At 39.7% G+C, this 14,005-nt stretch overlaps 1 pseudogene; it reads right to left on the minus strand.

Moving 5' to 3' along the window:
* Window positions 1–2,127: 2,127 nt before the first annotated feature.
* On the minus strand, window positions 2,128–2,330 carry LOC120781880 (annotated as a pseudogene).
* Between the last annotated feature and the right edge of the window lie 11,675 nt (window positions 2,331–14,005).

Here is a 14,005-nt window from a genome sequence, read left to right on the forward strand (position 1 = left end):
TCCTATGAAATCGCAGTTCGGCGATTTCAGGCCCTGGAGAGGAAAACATTGAAAGATCCAGAACTTCGTAAAATGTATCTGAACTTCATGAATGAGTATAAAGCGCTGGGTCACATGAGCCCAACAAATAATAAGATCCCGAGTGAACCACACTATTTCATTCCGCATCAGTGTGTTTTGAGGCCCGAAAGCACAACAACAAAATTACGAGTTGTCTTTGATGCGTCGAGTCGTACTTCTTCTCAAATTTCATTAAATGAACTTTTGATGGTAGGCCCAACCATTCAAGAAGAATTGTACTCAACTCTTCTTCGTTTTCGTTTACATAAATACGCTTTAACGGCAAACATTACTAAAATGTACCGCCAAATAATCATACATGAAGAAGACAGAAACTGTCAGCTCATTGTGTGGAGAGAGAATCCTTCAGATCAAATTCAAATTTTTCGTCTTAACACCGTAACACACGGCACTGCGCCTGCACCATTTCTCGCAACACGGTGTTTACAAATGCTCAGCGATGCTAATACAACTAAATACCCACTCGGTTCATTGGTCATTAAAAGAGACTTTTATGTCGATGATTTATTGACAGGGTCTGAAAATTTTGAGTCTCTAGATCTTTTGAGAAGTGAAGTTTTTAAAATATTAAACTCGGCCGGACTCACCTTAACGAAGTGGTTTTCGAACCACCCTAAATTTTTCGACATTAATTGTACTGAAAAGTCATTAAGCTTCAATGACAAAAACTCAACTAAAATACTAGGAATCCATTGGTTGCCGAAAGAGGATTTGTTTCGATTGGTTTTGGATGCCAATTTTCATGATCTGCGAGCTACTAAACAAAACATATTATCAGTCTCTGCTCGCCTTTTCGATCCTCTTGGATTATTAGCCCCACTAGTTACCAAAGCAAAAATCTTATTGGAAGAGCTTTGGATCCAAAAACTAGATTGGGATGAGTCGATTCCATTGCGCCTTAATACTAGCTGGCAGAATTTCATAGCCAACCTACTGCAGCTGTCATCAATTAGCATTCCTCGATACTTAAATCTAGAGTCGAGTTCTATCTGCCAAATACATGGTTTCTCTGACGCTTCAATAAGGGCGTACGGATGCTGCATATACATACGAAGCCAATCTGCTAGTGGTGTCAAATGTATGCTGCTTACTGCAAAGTCTAGAGTGGCTGACGCTCAAGCCTCTTCCGCGTCTCGAGCTCTCGGCAGCACATCTTCTTGCCAAATTATGGTCACGAATTGCGCCAATGTTGAATCGAAAATTTGAAAAAATTATATTTTGGACAGACTCTGAAATCGTATTGCATTGGGTAAAGACGCATCCATCTTCATTACAAACCTTTGTTGCAAATAGAGTGTCTGAAATCCAAGAATTGACTGACAATATAAATTTGCGACATGTGCCAATAAAACAAAATCCTGCGGATCAAGTGTCTCGGGGTTGCAACGTGGATGATTTGAACAATTCAATATGGTTTGGCGGTTCACAGTTCCTCCTAGAAGACCCCGCTTTATGGCCAATTAACACTCACTTCCAGCTCTCCCCAGACGATGAAGCGTTAGAGAAGAAGAAAAATACTTTCACACTAGCCATAAATGTGAAAGAGAACTCACTATTGAACCTTATCGAAAAATTCTCTTCTCATCAAAAATTGCTTCGTGTGGTTGCCTATCTATTACGGTGGATTAGATGACCAAAAATGACTACGGAGGGAAGGGACCTGACATCTGACGAATTACACTTGAGTTTTTTGAAAATTGTTCAGATGATTCAACATTCGGAATTTGCGAATGAAATCCAAAAACTGACGAAAGGCACTACGTTACCCGCAAACTTGCAAAAACTCAATCCGTTTTTGCATGAGTACTCGGAAATGTCGAAGCTGCTACAGCGGCAAGGTGTGACAATCGGTGGCCATTACTTTACTTATGCCATAGAAATTTTATTGCTACGAATATGGAAATGACAACGAAATAATGCAAATATGCATTTTTCTAAAGGTTATTAATTTCTTTGAAGAAATGAATGATCCTGAGAAGTATAGTCTTAACTTTTCAACGGCCAACGCAGAGCATTTTAACTAAAAGGAATTCATTCATTAAAATCACCACTCAGAAGTCGTTTTATCCGTTGTAAGCGAACGATTTTCGAAGAAACATCATTTATAATATGCCACAAGACAAAATTAGAAATGAACTTCTTAAACCTCAGGCTGTCAGATAAAACGATATACCTCGTCATCGCGGGTCGATTTCCAAAAAATGTAAATGAAGACTAACTACAGAAATAATCCTGTAAAGTATACCCTTCATTTTTCAACGGCCAATGCAGGGTATTTCAATAAAAGGGTACATAAAATACATGAGAATTCGCAGAAATGAAAGACAAAGGAAAGAAAAAGGAGTATAACTTCAATAATGAACAAGCATACAAACATACATATGCGCAGCAGCAGCAAGGAAAGATGTAACAATCGGCGATCCATTGTATATTTCTCTCGTGCATAACCAAACCATAATTAGGACAACGCAATTCAAGTGTCAATGGTGGTGTTGGTGGTAAGCGCTTCAAAAGTGACGACGAGCACGTAGGTTCGAATTCCAACAGAATTTATTTTTAAATGAATATGTGATCTTATTTTATAATAACTCACTTTAAATATATAAAAGATTTACCTAAACATTATGATGATATTTTCATGATTCATACGCAATGTACGAATGTAAGCAATTTCGTTTTGCCGTCGGCATTTCAATTTCTCATGCTTCGATTTTTGCTTTCAACCAAGAAATCGCTTGTATGTATGTATGTATGTATGTGCAATATATGCCTTTGCGTTTTGCCGTCGGCATTTCCATATTGACATGCAAAAGTAATTACATATGTATTTCATTGTTTCGTTTTGGCGCAATTTTGTATATTAAGACAAGTGTCAATAATTGCGCCAAAATCAAATATATTATATATTCATATGTAAACATGTTTTAAACTTTACATAAAATTGAAGTGTCAATAATTGCGCCAATTTTCACAAAGTTGGAAATTTTGCGCGAATCTATATTATATATTCATATGTAAACATGTTTTAAACTTTACATAAAATTGAAGTGTCAATAATTGCGCCAATTTTCATAAAGTTGGAAATTTTGCCGAATAAGGCGTGTTCGGGTTAAGTCGTGAATTTTACCTATATTAATTAATTTGAAAGCGCCGAAAAATGCGAAATAAAATTTCAATAAATTTAAATAAATTTAAGTAAATTTACATGTATTTTCATTTATATTTAATTGGCAATACATTTTTTAAAAATTATTTGCCCTAGTTGTCCATTTTTTATTTTCTCACACATTTCAGTCGATTTTTGTGTAGAAATTTGACCGGCGTAGAAGCAAAATGCGAAACAATCATACATACATATATTATGTCGTTTGCACATTTGTCTGTATGTATGCGAAAGCAAATGTTCTACAAAAGCATATTTCTATACTTAAACAAAATTATTAGAACCATCTTATGTTTCTTATGTACATGCTTAACCAAACCATACTTAAGTCAGCGCAACCTAAGTGTCAATAGTGGTGTTGGTGGTAAGCGCTTGGAAAGTCAAGATGCTACCACAGGTTCGAATCTCGATAGAATAAATTTTTAATTTTTTGCTTTTAACATCGTATACTATACAAATAAATATTTTTTTTACTAATAGAAATTAAATTTATCACAGCAATATACATGCATAATATACATATGCATAATATTGCTGTGATAAATTTAATTTCTATTAGTAAAAAAAATATTTATTTGTATAGTATACGATGTTAAAAGCAAAAAATTAAAAATTTATTCTATCGAGATTCGAACCTGTGGTAGCATCTTGACTTTCCAAGCGCTTACCACCACCAATTTAATTTCTATTAGTAAGAAAAATATTTATTTGTATAGTATACGATGTTAAAAGGCATACATCTTCTATCCAATCTTGTGTATCTGCACATGCTCATATGAGCGTATGTATACGCATTTCCGCGTTCAGAAATTGAAATCATATTTTCATCACTTATCAATATACTTATTACATGTGCGCGCATTGACTTGCATGTTCATACATTCATATATACTTATATGTACATATATTTGCATACATTGCCAAACAAATAATGCACAAGCATACAAACATACATATGCGTACACATATGAATATGTCACCAACAAAAAATTGATCTGCACAAGTCAATATGGCAGCCAAATTGGCGAAGAACAAGTGTAGTACATTTTACAACAAAAACGATTTCATTTATGAACGCAGGCGCAAATTCCACAAGCGATCTCGCTTCATTCATAAAAACAGAGGCCGTAACATCTCCCCGAGCATGCCTTTGCCAACAAGTCGTCTTTTCGCGACGATGGCAAAAGCTAAAAATCATAAATTGCACAACTTTCTGGTGCTTCTCGCAAAAATCTGCGTCGATATGTATTCACGATCATACGTATACATACATACATATGTATTTACGCATGTTTGTAGGCGAAGCTGCTACAGCGGCAAGGTGTGACAATCGGTGGCCATTACTTTACTTATGCCATAGAAATTTTATTGCTACGAATATGGAAATGACAACGAAATAATGCAAATATGCATATTTCTAAAGGTCATTAATTTCTTTGAAGAAATGAATGATCCTGAGAAGTATAGTCTTAACTTTTCAACGGCCAACGCAGAGCATTTCAACCAAAAGGAATTTATTCATTAAAATCACCACTCAGAAGTCGTTTTATCCGTTGTAAGCGGATACTCACAGCCCTAACCCCAGGGCATTTTCTCAAAGTGGTACCCATTCTGGCCACAGCTGAGCCAGGCTTGTTCGCTGTACTTATAAAATCAATGGGAGAGAATTAAAATTCTCCATCATAATTTCAGCCGCTGCTGGACATTGTGTCATCATCTATAATAAATGTCTACACCCTTCCAAATGGCGGCTTGGCCGCACAATAAAGCTACATTACAGCTCCGACGGTCACATAGAAGTCTTTGATCTCCGTACGCAGTGGCAATTTATCGCCCAAGACTACTCATATGGGTGGTTTGTGGGAAACAGCTGTAAAAAGCTTTAAATCCGCCTTTAAAAAAGTAGCTGAAAACAGCATGTATAATAACGAGAGATTTACAACATTATTAATTCGTATTGAAGACGTACTTAATTCACGGCCACTAATATTACTCTCGCAAGATCGCTCAGAACTCACAGCCCTAACCCCAGGGCATTTTCTCAAAGTGGTACCCATTCTGGCCACAGCTGAGCCAGGCTGTACTTATAAAATCAATGGGAGAGAATTAAAATTCTCCATCATAATTTAATAATATAATAGAAGTCTTTGATCTCCGTACGCAGATCGGAACGCTAACCAGATCGCTCGTGAAGCTATGCTTTCTACCAACCACTGATGATCTTGACACAGAAAATCGAAAAAAAAACTACCGATAATACCGGAAACAATTAAAAGAATAAAAAATGAGAAACACGTCAATTGCAACCGTTAAAAATAGCAAACCGTCCAAAATAACAAAGAAAACTAACAAAAATGGTCGATCAAAACGACGACACATTCATGCGACGTAGCACAATCACCTATGTCGAAATGTATGCCAGATTTGTATAATCAACCATCTCCTTATAGATATTAACGTGGACGCAGATACGTCAGTGAAAACAACGCCAACCGTTCGGCTAATGTGCCACGCACCGGATCTACCTCAACGCACCGTTGCAACAGCGCCTGCACCCGCTTTTCGTGGTGGCACCCGACCACCACCGAGGCTATGAATACTGACCTCGTAGACACATCGCATAAGAAGTTCCAGATGTCGACGCTCACATCGTTTGTATTATTGTGGGATTTTTATAGCCTGCGCCCAAGGCAAGCAAGTTGCCTAGGCACACGGGCATAGTCAGAACTGCTTAATGCATGCGCATACAACTCAAGAGTGGAGTCACACTGTGGCAAATTTGCAACAAAGCGCATTACGCGGTCCTACATCGCACCTCGATGCGCGACGTCAGTCGGCCACCTACCCATCGCAGCCGCGCAACACGACCTGAACCCTCAACTCATGCCGTATATAATATAATAACATTTCGAGGTAACCAATATGCTTGTTACTGCTAACAAATGGGTAACAAACACGCTAACAAGTTTATATGTTAAAGGTAACAAACTGCTAACCAAAATAATAACACTAACAAAAATTTCGGTAAAAAATTATTTTCCTATGCATAACACATTGGTATCCTATGCGCTATCAAATGCATATGCTATGGGTAACACATAGTTAACATATTCGTTAGATTGATATCCAATGTGAGTATGTCATTCCGTTTTTATAAGACATTAAACAATTTTCTCCCGATCGCCGGCTTTATTGTGGGAACCCTATTTCTTAAAGACCAAGCTTTTCATTCTGAACTAAATGTATTATTTTCTATCAGAGATAAAGAGATGTTTAACTCCTCTCTCACTGGAAGTGAGAGAGCAATTGCTAAACGTCAAAACCACCTAAACTTTGACAGTTGATCGAGTTCAGAAGGTTTTGACGTTTAGCAATTGGAAACGAGCGATGGCCAGATTGAAATCTTACCAAAAAATATATATACGGAGGGATTTGTTGCATCGTTCAAGACCTCTTATCAAAAATGCAAAACAATGAAAATTAAATAAATTTGTGAAATTTAAAGGTATTTGATGAAATGTTTTGTAATTTGAAACATCATAGTATTATTTTCAATTGAAAATTATTAAAAACTTTTAATGATTGAGAGCTAACAACCTTAAATCCTATTATTGGGTATTGAAAGGACAAAAGTCAGTTGTTATAATATTCTTTAAAAGATTTAAATAGTTTCTCCATATAATAAATAACCACTATTTAGTAATTTATATTCGTACTAAATGTTGGGTATTGGGTTAAAATGCCCAAAAATTGTTATTTTGTTCGATCTGGCCATAATGGAAAATGTTATAAAAAACGCTAATTTTGAGGCGCTCTCACACTGGAATAAGTTTAACATCCCCTTATTCCTGTTTTCTATCATATTTAACATTTCACTACGACTATTATTCTTTTCACTAACATAACTATCGCTGCAATTTGAAGAAAAGTCAAAAGACCTTACCGAACTGTATCCCACCACATTAGTATCACAATCAAATTTAACATCTTTTTCACAAATTAAGCATAAGATTAAAATTTTTTTTTTCTTCTCATATAAGCACTGAATGTATTTTTTTTATATTAATTATAATTTTCTCTACTAACCCTTTTTGCAAATATTCTTGTAGTCACAAATAGTTTGAATATTGGCACAATTCCGATTTCTTTGGCGCCGCGATTTAAAGGTACCGTTGGAAAGAGGAAGTCCTCCTGATTAAAAAATATGTAGGGTTATAGGTACCGCAAACGCTTAGTTTACGAGATATTCGACCTTAAAGTTCAAAAATTCCCGAAATTCGAGCATTTCAACAAGCTATTTTACCGCATTAAACACACTTTACTCACATTTTTCACTTCAAATTAATTAATTTAAACTATAAACTTTTAAATAAATCCACATTTTACACTTTTAACAGTTTTCTTACCTAAGAAATCTTTATTTTAAAAATTACATTTTACACTCGTAGTGACCATCATGTGTGTGCTAAAAATTACGACGAAATGGAGCGCTGCCATGTGATAATAAGGAAATTCGCTGAAATTCCTTTTTTCCCAAAAATTCCTCTATCCATGCATATGGATATGTTCTTTATTTAATTTAATATAGTAATATATTATATAATAATATTAAATATACTATATAATAATATTATATATATTGCCACCTAATATATAAAACAACGTACCTATTATCAAAATTAAATGTAAATCGCTGACAGATATAATAACCAAAATTTAACCACTTTGTAACGAAAACTCAATATATCTTTTTTTTATTTTTAACGCAGAAAGAAGTACTACACGAAAGTACTTCGGTCTCCCCGGGTATTCGCTCGGCCAGGGTTATTTTATTAGAGCGCGGCCGAAGGCCACCAACGCAAAAAGGAGTACTACGCAAAAGTACTTCGGACACCCCGGGTATTGGCTCGACCAGGGTAATTTTTTTAGAGCGCGGCCGAAGGCCGCCAACGCAGAAAGGAGTACTACGCGAAAGTACTTCGGTCACCCCGGGTATTGGCTCGACCAGGGTAATTTTTTTAGAGCGCGGCCGAAGGCCGCCAACGCAGAAAGGAGTACTACGCGAAAGTACTTCAGTCACCCCGATATGATATACATTTTACAATATTATTATAGATTTTTACTTATTTGTTTTTATTAAACATAAATCGCATATTATACAAGTTATCGTGAATTAGCTCTCACGATGACCATTTAGTCGACGACACATCCGTCGACGCAACCTTCACTCAGGTCGCTCACACTAATGTAATCCGATACCTTACACGAGCCCGTTGGTAGGTCTCAGATCCTACGGGATCAGGTATCCCAGCTGTGCTCTAAGCTACCGGGGGGGTCGGCAGGTCGCGGATAGCCGGACGGCCTGTAGTAGCAGGTTAGTTGCGAAATAAGTTAAAACGAATAAGCAACCCCCGACGATGAGCGGCAGGAGTGGAGGATGCGGTATAAAAGCCAGCCAAGCCGATGAAGCTCCTGCGACAGAGGCGAACAGTTGCCGCCTCTCTAATATAGGTGACCGACCAAAATCCAGGCGCGACGGACTCAAAGTGAGCGGCTTCCTGGTCAGCGTCTGCTCGCCATGTTAGGTGCGGCTGTAAATAAGACCGGTCCATACCGGGGCGCACTGGGAGTCCCTAGAAGCATCACCAGCTGTTTTCACTGGTGGTGTGGAGAGGGTGATGTGAGTCAGCTCTGCCGAAGTGTCAGCCACGATGTGAATCAGTAACCAGCCCCTTCGGGCCCTGGTCAGGAAGTGTACATTGGGCGCAGAACTAGTAGACTGCGTTGCTCCGGGCGAGCGCCGGTTCGTCCGAGTTTTCCGGAACCGGTAAAGCGTAGGACAGGCTTCAGGGAACTGGAGTAGGGGCATAGCCCCCGAAGGTATACCCGTTCCTGTCTATTTCGGCCCGCCCCCCTGCACACGATGCGCTGGTTAAACTGATAAATGGAGACAATAAATGAAAAAACTAACAACAACAACAATAGCAGCAACAAATTTAGTGGTGTCACGAGTCAATGTACGATGTCAGGAGTAGACCCCTTTAAAAAAGCCTCGCGTTTGGCTAGATCGCCAGTAAAGGTGCTCTCCGCACAAAGACCAGTGAGGTCGAAATCATCACCTCCAACGCTGCAGAAGAACACCCCGATGTTGGAAGAAACACAGTCGCAACGTGATCATATGAATAAACTTGGAGATATGATACAAAAGCTAACGGATATGATGCATCCGCCACAGCGCACTATCAACAATCCCATGAGGGAACTGCTTAGCGAAATATCGAAGCTCTACACCCGTGCACAAGAAGACCATATTCGACAAAGGGAAGCTAACTCAGGAAGAAGAGTAGCTATGGAACAGACGACTGCTGAAGTCACACCGAAAAGACCACGTGACAAGCAGATAAAGCGACGAACCCCTCCAAAAAGGACTAAAACAACGCATGACGAACTATTTGTGAATGCAGGAGAAAGCATAAATCTCGGGGGAGGAGAAAAGGACGCGGCAAGGGAAGAAACCTGGATCACGATACCAAGTAAAGCCCAAAAAAATAAAAGCAAGAAGAAGGAAAACGCCGTATCACGCCTTCGACCAGAAGCAATAGTTATTGCTAAAACCGGTGACATGTCTTACGCAGACATGCTTCGGGCGGTTAAGCAGAATGAAAATCTGCAAGTGCTTGGGGAAAATGTCTCACGAATTAAAAAGACAGCTAAAGGTGAGATACTGTTGGAGCTAAAGAAAGCGCAGACAGGAAGTACTAAGGAATATAGAGAGGAGATAGTGAAGATACTAGGAGATCAGGCACAAATAAGATCTCTAACACAAGAAATTACAGTGGAAGTGCGAGACTTGGACGATATAACGACGAAAGAGGATATAGCACAGGCAATTCGTTCAGAATTTGAAGAGCTGCGTCTATTTAGTGTAGAATGCATTAAAAGCATCAGACATGCATATGCAGGCACGCAAAAAGCTATCATAAGCCTTCATGCACAGGAAGCAATGCACCTACTGGCAGCACAAAAGATAAATTCGGAAAAAGCGCAGCTGAAGAAATGTTTCAGATATTTAGAGTATGGACATGTGGCGAAAGCATGCAGCAACCCAGAAGACAGGAGCAAGTGCTGTATTAAATGCGGAGAGGAGGGTCATTTCGCCAAAGATTGTGTTAACAATCCTCCCAGCAAGGCATGTAAACACAGTGGAAGCACAAACATAGACCATCAGATAGGAAGCCGGAAATGCCCCATATATACAGCAGCGCTCAAAAAACCTAAAAGATGAAAATATTACAAATAAACCTGAACCACTGCGAAGCGGCCCAGGATCTCTTGACGCAAACCATATACGAAAATAAAATAGACGTTGCATTAATCTGTGAACAGTATAAAAATAAAGACTCTGACAAGTGGATTTCCGACACCACAAAGAAGGCTGCAATATGGGCATGCGGAGATAAGACGATGCAAGACAAACCACTAATTGACAAGGCATATTATACAAGAGCCAAAATATGGGGGATTTATTTCTACAGCTGCTATATACCGCCAAGTATACCACGTGCTGAATACGAAAAAATACTTGACGACTTGGTAAAGGATGCGATGACAACTACACCTAATATAATTGCAGGTGACTTTAATGCCTGGGCGCTAGAATGGGGCAGCAAAAATACAAATCTGAGAGGTAGCGCATTACTTAAAGCATTTGGTGTTCTAGACGTAGTACTGCTTAACACAGGAAGACAAAACACCTTCGAGAAGAATGGGCGTGGCTCTATTATAGATATATCTTTTGCCAGCAGGGTGCTATATCGATATATAGACTGGCGGATATGCGACATATATACCCAAAGTGACCATTTAGCCATAATGTTAAATATCAGCAAGAAGATTCAACAGCGAAATGCCTGGCACCAAAAGGTGCAGTCCAAGGGGTGGAGAATTGAAACCCTAGATGAGGAGCTTTATAAGTTAATGCTGGATGAAAACGTAAACGGAATTGATGACATAGACCAACAGGCTAAATTGTTGGTACAACACATTAGCAAAGCCTGTGATGCCGCTATGAATAAAAAGAGGACAGCCGCACAGAGAAAGCCTGCTTATTGGTGGAATCGAGAAATTGAATCTCTGAGAAGTGAAAGTCACAAAGCGAGGCGCCGTTTTCAACGAAACATAGGCAGCTTAGATTGTGACAGCCTGCGAGAAGCATTCAAAAAGAAACGAAACGACCTAAAAAAGGCGATTAAAAAGAGCAAAATGACATGTTTCAAAGAATTATGCGAAAAAGTGGACGAAAACCCGTGGGGAGCAGCGTATAGAATTGTAATGTCAAGGATTAAAGGTGGCAAATGTCAAGCGCCTACATGCCCTTCATTACTCAAAAATGTTGTAGAAACTCTATTCCCACAACAAAATCAAGAAGAAGAAGGAAATTATTATCGCGAAGAAGTCTCAGATGCGCCAGAAATCACCGAGCAGGAAGTTGTTCAAGCTGCTGAGCGCTTTGAAAATAGCAAAGCACCAGGATTAGATGGTATCCCGAATAGGGCTCTTAAAATGGCGATCAGCTATCATCCTCAGCCATTTTCGGATTTATACACACGCTGCCTTCGTGAAGGAGTGTTTCCAAAGGTCTGGAAAGTACAACGGCTGGTACTACTACAGAAGCCAAACAAACCGGCAGGAGAACCAAGTTCCTATCGACCGCTCTGTATGATCGATACGATGGGCAAAATTCTGGAGCGGATAATCTGTACCCGTCTAGAAAATCATTTAGAAGGAGATGGAGGTCTCTCTGATAACCAATATGGTTTTCGTAGAAAGCGTTCAACTCTTGATGCAATCAAGAAAGTTGCAGGTATAGCAGAAAAGGCTATTGAGGGAGACAGATGGATGTACGGGAGCAAAGAATATTGTGCGGTCATCACATTTGATGTGAGAAACGCGTTTAACTCGGCCCATTGGCCCCATATAATGCGTGCATTAGTGCTCAAAAAAACCCCGAGCTATTTGTTGTACGTCATACAAAGTTATTTGGCCGATAGGATCCTTCTCTATTACACTGACGAAGAACTAAAAAAGTATAGGGTAACGGGTGGTGTGCCAAAAGGATCTGTGCTAGGCCCACTCCTGTGGAATGCACTATACGATGGAATATTGCGCCTCCCTCTACCGAAAGAAGTGCAAATAATTGGATACGCAGATGATATTGCTGTGACAATAGTAGCTAAGGAGCTCCATCAAATACAAAGTATTTGTAGTGATACGGTAATGAAGATAAAGCAATGGTTAACGGGTGCAAAACTCGAACTTGCCGGCCACAAAACGGAAGCAGTTCTAATAACTAGCAGAAAAAAACTGGAAACCATTTCGCTTAATATAGACGGGCACACCATTACAACACAATCCTCGGTGAAATACCTTGGTGTAACGATTGATGCGAGGCTCAACTATAAAATGCATATTGAAAAAGCGTGTGAAAAAGCGGCGCGAGTAAACATGGCCTTATCAAGGATAATGGCAAACATTGGAGGTCCGAAACAGAGCAGGAGAGCTCTTCTGGCCAAGGTCAGCCAATCAATTGTAATGTATGCGGCGCCTGTATGGGGACCGACATTAATACATAAGACATATGCTGGAGTGGTACAATCAGTGTTCCGGTTGAGCGCTATCAGAATAGTCAGTGCGTTTCGCACGGTTTCTAAGGAAGCTGTCGGGGTTCTAGCAGGAATTATGCCTCCAGACATAATGGCTCTCGAACTTAAGTGAATCTATGATAAAAGTAAAAGCGCCGGCCGGAAACTAACGGTGGCAGAGCGGAGAGTAGAAAGACAAGCCAGCTTAAACGAATGGCAAACACGCTGGGATACATCAAACAAGGGGAGATGGACATACCGCTTAATCGGTAACATACAAGCATGGATGGAACGAAAACACGGGGAAGTAGATCATTACATGACGCAGTTCCTAACAGGGCATGGATGCTTCAGGGAGTACCTACATAAGTACGGCCACGAGGAAGGGGTAGCTTGCTCTTTCTGTGGTAACAATAACGAGAACGCAGAACACATATTTTTCCACTGTCGGAAATATACAAATGAGCGACTATCTTTGGAAAAGGAAGTATCCAACCGAATAACACCAGAGAATATAGTGACGTATATGCTGCACTCGAGGAATGTGTGGAATTTAGTGGAGAAGATGGCAGCCAGGGTGCTCCATGACCTAAGAAGAGCAGAAAATCAAAGAAGGAGTGAATCTAGAGCAGCGAATATCGCTGTAATGACGTGAGCCCATAGGCTAAGCTTGCCCTGCGATGAAATGCCTAACGGCGGTCCCACAGGGCCTCAGTAAAGCTACAGGAGACGGAGTTAGGGTTTAGTACGTAGGCGTACCGTTTCGCAAGTCCAGAACAGTAGGTAATACTGACTGGGCGTGGTCCCGAATGAGGTGCACCTATAGCGGGCAGTACGAATCGTGCATACTGCTACTGCAAAGTAGCAGTATCTATGTAAGATTCCCCCTCCGGCACAAAAAAAAAAAAAAAAAAAAAAAAAAAAAAAACCTTACACGAGCCACTGAGGCAGCATAATTATGTTTACGCAGTCGACTGCCAAATATTCCATGTGAACCGCTGTGTCAGCATAACTGCGTTCACACGGGGAACGACTGTAAATGTTCCATCGAATCGCTATGTCAGCAGAATAGAATTCGCACAGGCAAAGCGGTGGCAGAACGGTAGCAGCGCAGCGCGAC

The sequence above is a fragment of the Bactrocera tryoni genome, unplaced genomic scaffold, assembly GCF_016617805.1.
Source record: "Bactrocera tryoni isolate S06 unplaced genomic scaffold, CSIRO_BtryS06_freeze2 scaffold_7, whole genome shotgun sequence".
NCBI lineage: Eukaryota > Metazoa > Arthropoda > Insecta > Diptera > Tephritidae > Bactrocera > Bactrocera tryoni.